Here is a 12,088-nt window from a genome sequence, read left to right as displayed (position 1 = left end):
GTCATGCACTGCTGAGGTAGATAAGTACAGGTAACGTTTCCTTTGTCTAGAAACAAGTTATGTATTTAGGCGTGTATTTATGCTAAATGGCATACCACAAGACAGGTGACGAGTATGACAACATTATTAGTAAAACATGCATATACATTTTAGTAGTGTTTAAGTAGTAGTGTTTAACCAAAACAAATTAAATTCCCATTTGACTCTATTGATATTAGTAATGTTAACTTAAAAACCGGTTTTTCGGTGAATTATCTATCTTAACCGCAAACGATAATACCTATAAGTATGAATAACGATTACGACATCATAATATATGTCATGATAAGCGTAGCGTTGATAATATTTGAACAATGCGTTTCATTAATGAATGCATTCTTCAACAAGCTATTTATAGATAACGAAAAACGAAAACATACCAATCTCAATACGAATGTCACTATTTTCATCAATAACACACCACTTTTCAGCTAAAAACTTCGCTCAGCGTTCGAATCAAATCGTATCCGTCACGAAACACGAATTAAGAGCGGTCCGGCAACTAAAATTATTGATTTAGTTACAAAACAACAAAAGATATAAAAGGACGGCGTCTCCCCTCCCGCGGTCGAATCGATGGGAACGATAATTGTCCAACAAAGCACACTCACCTTTCACACGAACAATCCGAGAGCACAACACAACACTTGTACACTATAAAACACTAGTTTTTTTTTAAGTATTTCACTGGTTTTGGTAGGTAATTAATGCGAATTATGAGCGCTGGGTCGCGAGACGCGCTCGGATCGGCGGCCGCTGGCAAGATGGCTCCGCGCGACCCCTCCCGCGTTGCCCCCCCGCGCGCGTACGTGCACTGAAAGATAGGTAGCCGGTGTGCGCGGGGTTGTTGGGACGGGGATATGTCACGAGATAAGCTCGACTCGACCATGAATGCGGAAAGTGCTATGCTAGACAATGTTGGCTTGTTTACCTTGCCGTTTAATAAAAGTGCCCCGTCCCATTTTTTGAGATAAGGGATATTTTGTTTCCTCTACTTAAAATCACAAGCTGACTAAGAAGAGAAAAACAAAAAACCTGTTACGTTATCTTCTCCCCAATGCCTTGCACGAAGGTGCGGATTGCATGATATTTTTGTTTATTTTTCTCTTATTACTAAATACAGATGAGATGTTAAAGAATGACCTGTGTTCTGAGGCATAATGAGGTTTGTTTTTGTATTTCCGAGGATGATTGTTAACTCTGTTTGATTTTTTGTTTCTTTTCTTTTAATTATAAACCTAGAACTAACATTTCTAAGTATAATTTTATTTGCGTTGTTTTCTTTGCCAACACAAAAAAAAATCCAAAGGATCTATCTTGCGCCTGTATCCCATCTGCGGATCGCCGGACCTATCCCGCGACAGCGCTCCTCATCTGTCCACGACACTTTTCCCTTCACACCGCTTTGCCTCAGATCGCCCCTCCTGTTCTCCGCCTAACCTTATACTATACTGCTCTCTTTACAACAGAAAAAAAAAACACCAATTTTCCAAATTCGAATCGGACTCTCTCGCTCGTAAGACGGCCGCCATTTTGATCGCAGATTACGATCCGCGTTCGACGTTTAAAACCTAAACGTTCAACCGTCGGGCCGTTATTACAGTTTATACCGACGTATTGCACACTATTTTAGGCTATTTTTTTCTGTTCTTTCCAACGGTGTAGTCTATGAGCGCGTAGGTCGAGCGGTTTTCGTCAAAATGGCGGTTTGTCCGTTTATATTGTATCGATTGAGCGTTTCTTTGCAGTCCAGTGTAAATGCTTGTTGTGGCGTTAGGTTGTCTCTTTCCGTGGCTACCTGGCCAGTTATAAGTAACGATGGATAGATAAAGCCCGGTTTTAACAATGCTCTCCGACAGTTGACAAAGAGGTCATATTGGCTTGTATTTTTGTGTTACTTACGACCTTTTTTGAACTGTCGCAACAGTTGCGTGTTTAACAATGCGAACGTCAAATTGCAAAAAGTCTTAAGTAGCCTTGATATTTTAATGCAGTTAGAACGTTATAGGACTTTAAATCCAAAGTAATGCGTCTACAGAGAATAGCTAGTTTTATCGCTTAGTACGCAAATTCTAAGTAAACATTTCCTATTTGTAGTAGTCAGAGAAATCCACACTTAAAAAATTGTTGACTCCACTTTTTAAATTATTCTTATACCACGTCGGTGGCAAACAAGCATACGGCCCAACTGGTAAGTAGTCACCGTAGCCTATGGACGCCTGCAACACCAGAGATATACCTATATGCATGAGATACCTATTTTTAGTCCAAAGACTACGATATGTAACCAGTAACCACTTACCATCAAGCGGGCCGTATAGTAAGCTTGTTTGAATAAAAATCTAATGGCGATTAGTTGCCTGATAATTATGTATTTCAATTTATAAAAAAAAAGTAAAAGCAGTGGTGCTTCCCGAAAACAATTACCTACCTAGTCAATTAATCAGGCAAAAAACAACATATCTATCAATAAATGCATTTTAAGTTAGATAGGTACTATTACGAAAGCTATAAGTTTAGATACTTCCAGGTTTTGTATTTTGAAAGTAATCAAATAACTAAAAATATCGATAGTTAATGATGAAAATTTTGTCCCCGCACTATTAAAAATAAAGGCAGCAAATTTCTGGCACAAAATAATTAAAAATCGAAATGGAGCTGTTGAACTGCTGTAGAAATATTTACACTAGGGAATGCAAATCGGTTATAACCGTAACCGAAATAATCGGTTATAACCGATTATTTTGACATTTCATAACCGATTATTGGAAACTCGACTAACCTGTTACGGTTATTTTCGGTTATTTATATTGATTTAATCGATCTTCTAATGACGACAAGATCCTAATCCTACCTTTTTGGCTGTGACGCCTGTGTCCTTTTTTTCATTAGCGAAAATATATATTGTATATAGGCCAGGAAATAAATGCCCAAAAAAAGGTATAGAGGGAAATGCAAGGAACACAATTTTTAACTTCGTAGCTTTGTTTGGACTAGTTAGGAGGTGAACATATCAAAAGTCCCCGACCGTAACCCTTGTGCTGGGGGGGAGAGTGGGGTTTGAAGGTTCCATTTTTCGATTATATCTCGGAAACTATGCATCTGAGCGACATGGCCACTTATACAAAATGAAAAGTGATTTAATTTGTTACAAGTTTTATTAAGTCAAGTTTTTCGATATCTTGTATAGTTTTTGAGATATCCGCTCTTGAAGGTTTATTTAGGGCTCTCATTTTTATCTTGATTGTCTACATCAGTGAAGCTGCTAGGCCTGGTTTGGTATCGTTTTCGTATAAATCGGGGGTGCTGAATTCATTTATCTTAATTTTGCTGCTGCTTAATGCTGAATTCATCTATCTCTATAACTTTTTTTGGGCATTCATTTCCTGGTCTAATACCAAATTTATGAAATACTTATTATGATTGAATATTGTATCACGTGAATCACGTCACGTCCAATGTCCAAGGTCATATTTTCACTTTTACTGTATTTTGTGTTTTAAAAATAATAATAAAAAAACGAAGACTTAAAAGGCCCCGTGGGTTCGTGTTCTTCTCTCACTCTCACTGAGCGTAAGCGCGAGCGAGATGGATGTGCTGTATGCTGATGTAATGTCTAATGCATGCCAGATACCAAGCCAAGCCAAGCCCACGTATTATAAGCAATACGAGTTTTCATTTACGAGACACTAGATAGGTCACCACACAAAGACATCCTACCGCTCAAAAACACCTTATTGATTAACAAACCTACATGCAGTAACAAAACAAGCAATAGCTATGTCAACCTGTCAACCAGCGAAGCAACCATCTTACCCTGAACCCCGCCTTTGCACCGCTTTCCCCCGCTCACGCTATGAAAACTCAACCGCATAGACACAAGGCAGCTCAAGTAAAAATGGACATGAACAAGGAGCAATGACCTTACGCTTACATACGTTTTCCATCAAACGAGCGCAAGACACAAACATAAAATCGAAAGGGCGTATGTCAGTATGAACCTAATAATGAGATACGACTTTTTGATGTGGACGTATAAACGCTGGCTAGTTTAACTTAAGGGTTAAAATTATTTGACATGGACATAATTTACAAAAATCTGTACTTGCAATTTGCACTTTAAGACTGAAAATGTAAGGTTTATATTGGAATGGCTTAGTTTGTGAAAAAGGGCAATCTTAAGGTAATATAAGACTTAACGGATTTCCACTGAGTTGCTCAGTGTTCGGCGGTGTTCGAATTTCGAACTGCGCCTTACACAGTTTTGTGTAATATGTGGGATGGGATTCTAAAGACGCGGAAATGTTCTAAATTCAAATTTTCCCGTTTTTAATAAATACCTTATCGTTCTGATAATAAGATTGCTTTCTTATTGGCAATAAATTGGAACTTGCAACTTTTATTTCTAAAGTACAGTGTTTGCATTTTGCAATGATTTCTTTGCGGGCGGGAGAAATGTGAAACCAATAGTTATTAGTATATTTTAAGATGTTTCTGTTTGAAGGTGGCGCTTTATCAAGCGGTATATGTAAGTTGGTAATAAACGTACGTAAGTTTAGAAGTGGAACTGGCATTAGTAATTAGTGATTACCGATGACAGAATCTATGATCGTTATGGATTATTTTAGGCATTCAAAGTAACTATTGAGATTAAGTATGTTAAATCAAAAATATAGTTTTTTTGTCAGTCTCTTGATAACTTAGATCTATTATTATATACCTACATTGAACAAAGCTGTGGAATGAGCTACTGAGAGCCATCAGATACGTCGAAGCGGTGTTCACAAGTATCCAAACAAAGCTTCTATTCTATTATCAAAACGTTAAAGATTAGTTCACGTTGAGATAATTTTGAGCACCTTGGACCGATATATCTGATGGCGACTGTACACGTTATGTTGTAACTTCTTCACTAAGTGCATTTATAGGTGTTATCGGATATTAAAGGATCTATCGAAAAAGCCCTTGTTACAAGCGTCCATAGACTACAGAAACAGCTTATGAGCAGGCTATTAATCATCACTGTGTGGCCAGGCGTGGCTCACTCCGCGATTTCGTCGCGTCGCTACAAGTACATGCGGCCCACACCAATTTTGGTGTCTAGCCATAGTAGTTGCCGCGCACCGCTATGGAAGGGACGCCTGCTCGCGCTTGCGCCACCTAGCGGCCATATCTGTCGTAATGGACGCGTTTTGTAACAGAGTGAACCTTCTGTACAGTACTATAATTTATTCTGTGGTGTAGCACAAAATGCATTAGAATTATAGAAAACGTGGGTAAACTTATTTGCGTCTGTTTGGGCAGCCGTATTTTTTTTACCACTTTTTCTATTAAGAGTATAAAGTAACCGGAGACGAGTGCAGCTGCCGTTGCTTGCAGTAGGGTGCATATGCTTCGAGATCAAATAAATTATTTATTTTTTGTCTATGCTATGGTCTATGAGGTTTTCACCAGACTTGGGAAAATAAGGTTCTCAGCTACTGACACTCTTTTTAGGGTTCCGTACCTCGAAAGGAAAACACGGAACTCTTATAGGATCACTTTGTTGTCCGTCCGTCTGTCTGTCTGTCAAGACCCTTTTTCTCAGGAACGCGTGGAGGTATCAAGCTGGAATTTATATCAAATAGTCAGGACTACTGTCCCTCAAATCAAAACCTACAAGGTACTTCCCGTGAAATAAAAATATTTTTTTTTTGCACGGAACCCTCGGTGCACAAAAATAATAATACATACATAATGAATAAATTGAGTGACACTTAGGTACATATATCAAACCCCCCCCCCCCCCCCCCACTATATATGGGTCCCCTAGACCCATATAGTGGGAAGATTTGCTGACTGTGGATGAGGTCTTGGTGGCTTAGTTGGCAGAGCGCTGGAGTATCGATCCAGAGGCCGTGAGTTCAAAGTCTCATCCAAGGCGGTAATTTTTCCACTTTTAAATTTATTCTAAACTTACATACACATAATCAACTTATGTAATTTTCCACAACTTGAACTCGTTAAAATCAATTTCAATAATACGGTAAATGAAAATAAAATAATACAGGTATGGCAAAAGGTGTGAAAAAACTTGGGTGTATTTATTTCATGTTAAAGAGCCTTTCCGATATATCTGATAGTAGCGCAAAGGCAAAAATATCGATCCAGACAAATGGCTCAAAAATATGTGAACACGACTTTATTGTTCAAGGTGTAAGAGCGTACACATATTATTGAAACTTTGGGAATGTATACATATTTATGCCGGCCTTGACTGTACCTACTTAATTTATATGAAAATATGACACTCCCTCATTTGGTTCTGCTCACATCGGTGCAAAGTTAGTTTAGTCGGACTCTAATCGACCTTAAAGTGCACATACATTATTTGATATTAATCTACCGAATACCAAAAACCATGGTCACCCCGCTTCCCTAAAAAGTGACAACTAGAATAATGGTCCCAAAGATTAGCATGCACCGTTCCTATTCCGCTAATGCGGCCATGTTGTTTTATAACCGACTTCAGAAAAGGAGAACCTTTGCCTAATCAATTAATAAAATAAATAAATAAAAATAAAAATTATTTATTTTCAGATAGCTGAGATCCATAAATTGTTAGTTACAAGACTCTTATAAAACTACATTAGTAAACTACCTATTACATCCATACTTAATATTATAAATGCGAAAGTCTGTCTGTGTGTTCCCTCTTCACGCTTAAACCGCTGAATCGATTTAGATGAAATTTGGCATAGAGATAGGTTGAGTCCCTGAGAAGGACATAGGACAGTTTTTATCCCGAAAATCATCCCTTAAGAAAGTAAAAAGCGGGGTGGAATTGAGATAATTAATGAAGTGTCTGCTAATTTGTGTGCATAATATGCTCAAATTGAATAATTGCTATAAGATTTTCTCCATGCACTATTCTTACTCTAGCTGGGGTTACTAAGTCCACGCAGACGAAGTCGCGGGCAAAAGCTAGTAAAAACATAAAAATACTTATTTCCTAGGTCGTACGACATGAAGGTCGGTATATCGGCTGAGGATATCCGAGTCCCACCTTTCTGCTATCATTCTCATTAAAGTTAAAAAGTTTTAAGAGGCCTGTAAGGATTTTAGAGCAAAAATTTAGTGGATAATTTTGTACACGTTTTGTTACGTAATATCTAAATAACAAGTATTGGTTTCTATTAGCACGTCTTCTCATCTTGCCTTTTAATAATGAGGTCGCGAGCGTGCGTCACCGGGAGTATATAAAGAGAAGGGGCAGTTTTAAAAATTCACCAAAACATTATGGTGTTAAATTATACAGAACGATGTAAAATAACAGTTTCGGCAAATGTTGCAAATTGTTTAAGACTTTAAGTTTAATTAAGTCGATTTTCAGAGAAATTGTGACTTGTTTTAAAGTAATTTCTGTAGAAAATTGATTTCGTCTAACTTTCATTTACACTACTTCAAAGTCATAATAACAAAAATGTAGTCTATTAAAGGTGGAGTACAGGATATATGTAATACAAAATTACCATTTTTAGCAGTCCAATCTTTACGAAAATTACAAATAAGACCGACAAAACTAGTGCTTTACGCGCGTTTACCTAAACGTCCATCAGAAAAAAAACATTACTAATTCAGTGAGTCTGTTTTCATAAAATTGATACGGCAAGATGAGAAGACGTGCTTATAGAAATCAGTACTTATTTCTATTACGTAACGAAAGGTATACAATTACACCGACTAAATCTATAAATTTTACATTTTTGCGACTAAATCGATAATAAAATAAATAAAAAGACTTTTATGTCTAAAATATGTGTTAGAAAAAATTTAGTTTACATATTATTTTGAAAAAAAGTTACAAAGAAAAGAAATTATAATAAGTTTTACTAAGTCCCGCCCGAGACCAGTCCTTAATTGAGTCTTCTTTTTACCGCAACCTGGTTACCGCCATTCCGTAAATCAGCATTTCGACTACATCCTTCCTCACTTTGGTAAATCGCATTTATTACACAAAATAAATTATTTAATTTTAGCATTTTTTTTATCAAGCTCTAGGCCTAACCCCCTTCCCCTTATTTATAAACGCGCTACAATTTATGTTTTATCATTTTCTTTATTATTATTATTATTACAAATACATACAAAATGACAGATTAAAAACGAATAATAGCTAATTGAGGCTAATATCGATTGTGGAGAATACCGAACATTCTCCTCACGTGTGAAAGTCAAAAACCGACATTGGCAAATTCACCCTGTGCAAAATTGCAGAGAGTAAAAGCCCGGTCGGGCGACCTAGGTACCGATGGGCGGATGTGGTGGACGCTGATCTGCGCGAGCTCCAGGTCCAAGACTGGCGAGAAACTGCACAGGACCGGGATCAGTGGCGAACTGTCGTGTTGGAGGCCAAGACACACTTAAGGGTCGCTGCGCCAGAGGAGTGAGTAGTAAAAGCCAGATAGAAAAAAAAATATAGAGGCCACCGCTGTTATGAAAACCGCAATAAGGCTCTATTTAGTTTATTTACCCTACAAATGCAGAAAATACAAAAGAAGCTACTTTTCTAAAGGTCACCAATGCCCGGGCCTCGCATTACTTATAGCTGTATGCATAGTTATACCGTTAGTATTGGCAACCAAATTAGTTTGAACCCTAAATGGCTCAACAATTAAAGTCCGTACTGTGCATCCTCAATTTGGCAAATCGCATTTTTATTAGGTATAAAGAATGAATTCATTGAATCTAAGCCTTTATTTGTCCTAGAAAATACAAAAGAAGCTACTTGTTCTAAAGGCCGCCTATGCCCGGGTCTCGCGTTACCTATAGCTACATAGCTATATGTACGTTTGTCCGTCTAGGTGGGGCTGAGGTGAAATGTATCGTCGTCCATAAATATTGATTTTATGCGCAGCCGGCTTGTAGGGTTGCCACTGAGTTTCGGGAACTGGACCACAGAACGGCAGAACCATAGACATAGTATATACAAAGATAGATATAACTCCGTAATAGATGGATACAGTCTAAGGAATAAACGTGCCTCGAAAATCAAGAAAATTTGATTCTCGTTCAGAGGGCGCTACTAGCTTTGGCCAACTGTCGTATAGATGGCGTTGACGGTTTCGTTTGTTATTTAACAATTTTAACGCATATCAGTGAAAGAACATGGGTCAAAATCATAAAAATAATTAATGCAAATAAAAAAAATCATTTATCCATATTTAAATACATTTTATCGTATTTTTATAAATATGTATTTTTAGTTTTAAAGTGTGTCGACAGATGGCAGTGAATTTACTGGGGTTACAAAATTTACTATGACAGTACCGCTCTAGTATAAGTTATTCTATGGTATATACAAGTAGTTATAGACGTGCCACCAAGCGACCGAGGTTAAGAGAAAAAATATACATATAAAATTTGGCACCATAGGATTTTTTCTCTTTCACTTTTATAAATTTCGGTATTTCGCCATTGCCTACCTAATGATGCCACCCGGTCGGTGATAAGGACAAAGCATGTCACTATTTTCTCTTTCCTCTTATAGGAATCACAATAAGACTATCTTTCTCTATCAAAGAGTGTCAGGCCCCGGGCAGAACAGATACAGTACCCGCGAGTCCCCGGCAAGCTCGGCCGAATTTCACCTTCCCATACAAACGGAGTTCCGTTCTCATTTTAAAACTACGTGTTGGATTGTAATAAAACTTTGCACATACAATGATATGAGGTATATCTAGGTCCGAAATTAGTTTACATAGCTCTAGTAAATAAAACAATCGAAATAGAGCAAAAACAAGTTTTTGTATGAAAAACTTAAATTCGCTTTATTTTTTTAACTATGGTATCTGAAGCTACATAAACTAATTACAGACCTAGATATATCGTATCCCATTGTAAGTACAAAGTTTCAGAGCAATATATTATAGCTCATTATAGCTAGTCGTTTTAAAACGAGAGCATAACTACGTTTGTATGGAGAACCAAGTTTGCTGGGGACTCTTAAAATCACTTAAAATCCTTCTCATTCTAAAGAATATAAAAATCCTCCAAAAACCTGTATTATTAATATTCACAACGACGGGACTTAATCGCGTAAAATAAGTTTTAAATTTACCTCCGACGTTTCGAGGACGGCGTTGTCCCCCCGTGGTCTCGGAGAAGACTGGCTAAAGTTGACCTGTATTATCATTTAATCACTATTTTTATCAAAATAAATGTCAAATAAAAATAACTAATCATCGCCAACCCTAAACCGCGAAGTTAAGCCCGCAGGGATGTCACACGTCTAAGGGCAATGAGATGTGAGAACGAGACAGCACCCTCCCGCCACGCGAGAGCGGGACAGTCATACCAGCCTCCGTTCGGCTTAGAGCGCCTCACTTTTATTTGTTTTTTTTTGTATTTGGTCCATTTTGTAGCTAAGATCACTCTTAATGGGGAATTTTAAATGGTTTTAAGTAGAAATGTAACAAGGAATGGGATACATTGGGATAACTTTCGTATCCTTTGTGCGTATCACTGCTTAGGGTCAATTAATGATGAAATTTCAACTTATAGGTAGCCTAATATTACACTCGAAAGCAATGAAAAAGGGTAATTTTAGTGTTGCGTACCTCAAACTGAACCCTTATAGCATCTCTTTGTTGTTCGTCCGTTCATACATCCGTCCGTCCGTCTGTCTGTCAAGTCAAGACCCTTTATCTCGGGAACGCGTGGAATTATCGAGTTGAAATTAAAAACATATACTCAGGTCCACAGTCCCTTGAAGCTGTAAAAAAATCATACTTCTAAGTTAACGTAAAAAAAAAATGGCCGGCCGTTTATGCCACAAAAAACGTATATTTCGACTTATTTTCGACACTCATTCGACATCAAAATTTATTGGTTACTTCCCGTTGACTTCAATTAGACCTGTACCGCTGGCTATATTTTGACCCCTAGGTTATAAAAATATTAAAGTCAATTCTGTTTTCGCTTATGAATACTTTGTTAAGATGTAAATCTTACATTTTGTTTTGTGTCATATATATAATTTGCTTTTCTAGTAATTTGTTATTTTGTGGTAATTATTTTTTATTTTGAATTATTTTGGAGAAAAAAATATTCGAGAGAAAACATGTAACTGTGTTGCATTTAGGATAGTGTTTTTAGTGTGAAAACATAGTTTGTGTCAATTACGTCCACTGCAATCTGATACTATGTCATAATATTCTAAATGACACAAAAAAAAATTAGAGTAAAAAAAATTACTTAGGTCGAATTTAATCGTTTAAATAGGTCCATTAAATGATTTTGTGTCTTATTAAGGCATAGCTTCATAAGATATTTGATGATTTTGTTGTAACAGGCTGTCACCGTTACAAAAGAATATTAAAGATATTAGAGTTTACATCTTATTAATTTGAAATGCGGGATAAATAAGATGTATGAATTTGTGTCACTTGCATCCACTGCATAAACAAATATTACAAAAATATTATTTGCGTTCAAACGAAGCTAGCGGGCGGTCTGAATGGGCAACGGAGGCCGTGCAGGGTGGGGCCGCGGCGTGACCTTGCAGTACGCAACGCATGTTTACTTCGCCTGTGCGCCAAATTAACGCAACTTATTCAAAGAAGTTACGCAAACAACACAACAACAAGCAACAAGCAAGCAAAGAATGCGTCGAATTATCTTTTACCTATTTAAAACTTATAGATATTGTACAATGTCACCATTATGCAAAAGAACTGTAAGTACATGTTTGATTTGCGAGCGAGCTGGCAACATTGCGCAGGGAAATCTTAAAAATATCGCGTTTACGTGAACGCCACATACATTTGTGACAGTGAAAGGTACCACTAAAGTAAAATTTGGTTATTAATACCGTGACTTTCTTTTATTCTTTGATTAAAAAATTTGCTTTTTATGCAACAAGTGCGGAAATCATCTTTACGCACGTGTATCATACAATGTTTTATTATGCATTGTGCGAGTAAATAAAAAAACATATTATGGCAAATAAGTTTAATTATTAAAAGGAGTGTTTTGAATCGACACGAGTTGCGAATTACCTATTCGCACG

General features: G+C 37.0%; 1 protein-coding gene across 1 annotated transcript in view; it reads right to left on the bottom strand.

Moving 5' to 3' along the window:
• LOC134752782 (uncharacterized) overlaps positions 1 to 906 on the bottom strand; it is a 157,256-nt gene extending 156,350 nt beyond the window's left edge. The window contains exon 1 of the mRNA XM_063688483.1: positions 651 to 906. The gene's annotated coding sequence lies outside the window, so the exon portion shown is untranslated. The remainder of the gene's footprint in view (positions 1 to 650) is intronic.
• Between the last annotated feature and the right edge of the window lie 11,182 nt (positions 907 to 12,088).

This window comes from Cydia strobilella, chromosome 25 (genome assembly GCF_947568885.1).
Source record: "Cydia strobilella chromosome 25, ilCydStro3.1, whole genome shotgun sequence".
NCBI lineage: Eukaryota > Metazoa > Arthropoda > Insecta > Lepidoptera > Tortricidae > Cydia > Cydia strobilella.
Note: the sequence above shows the minus strand (reverse complement) of the source record. Positions and strands in the feature narration are given on the sequence as shown.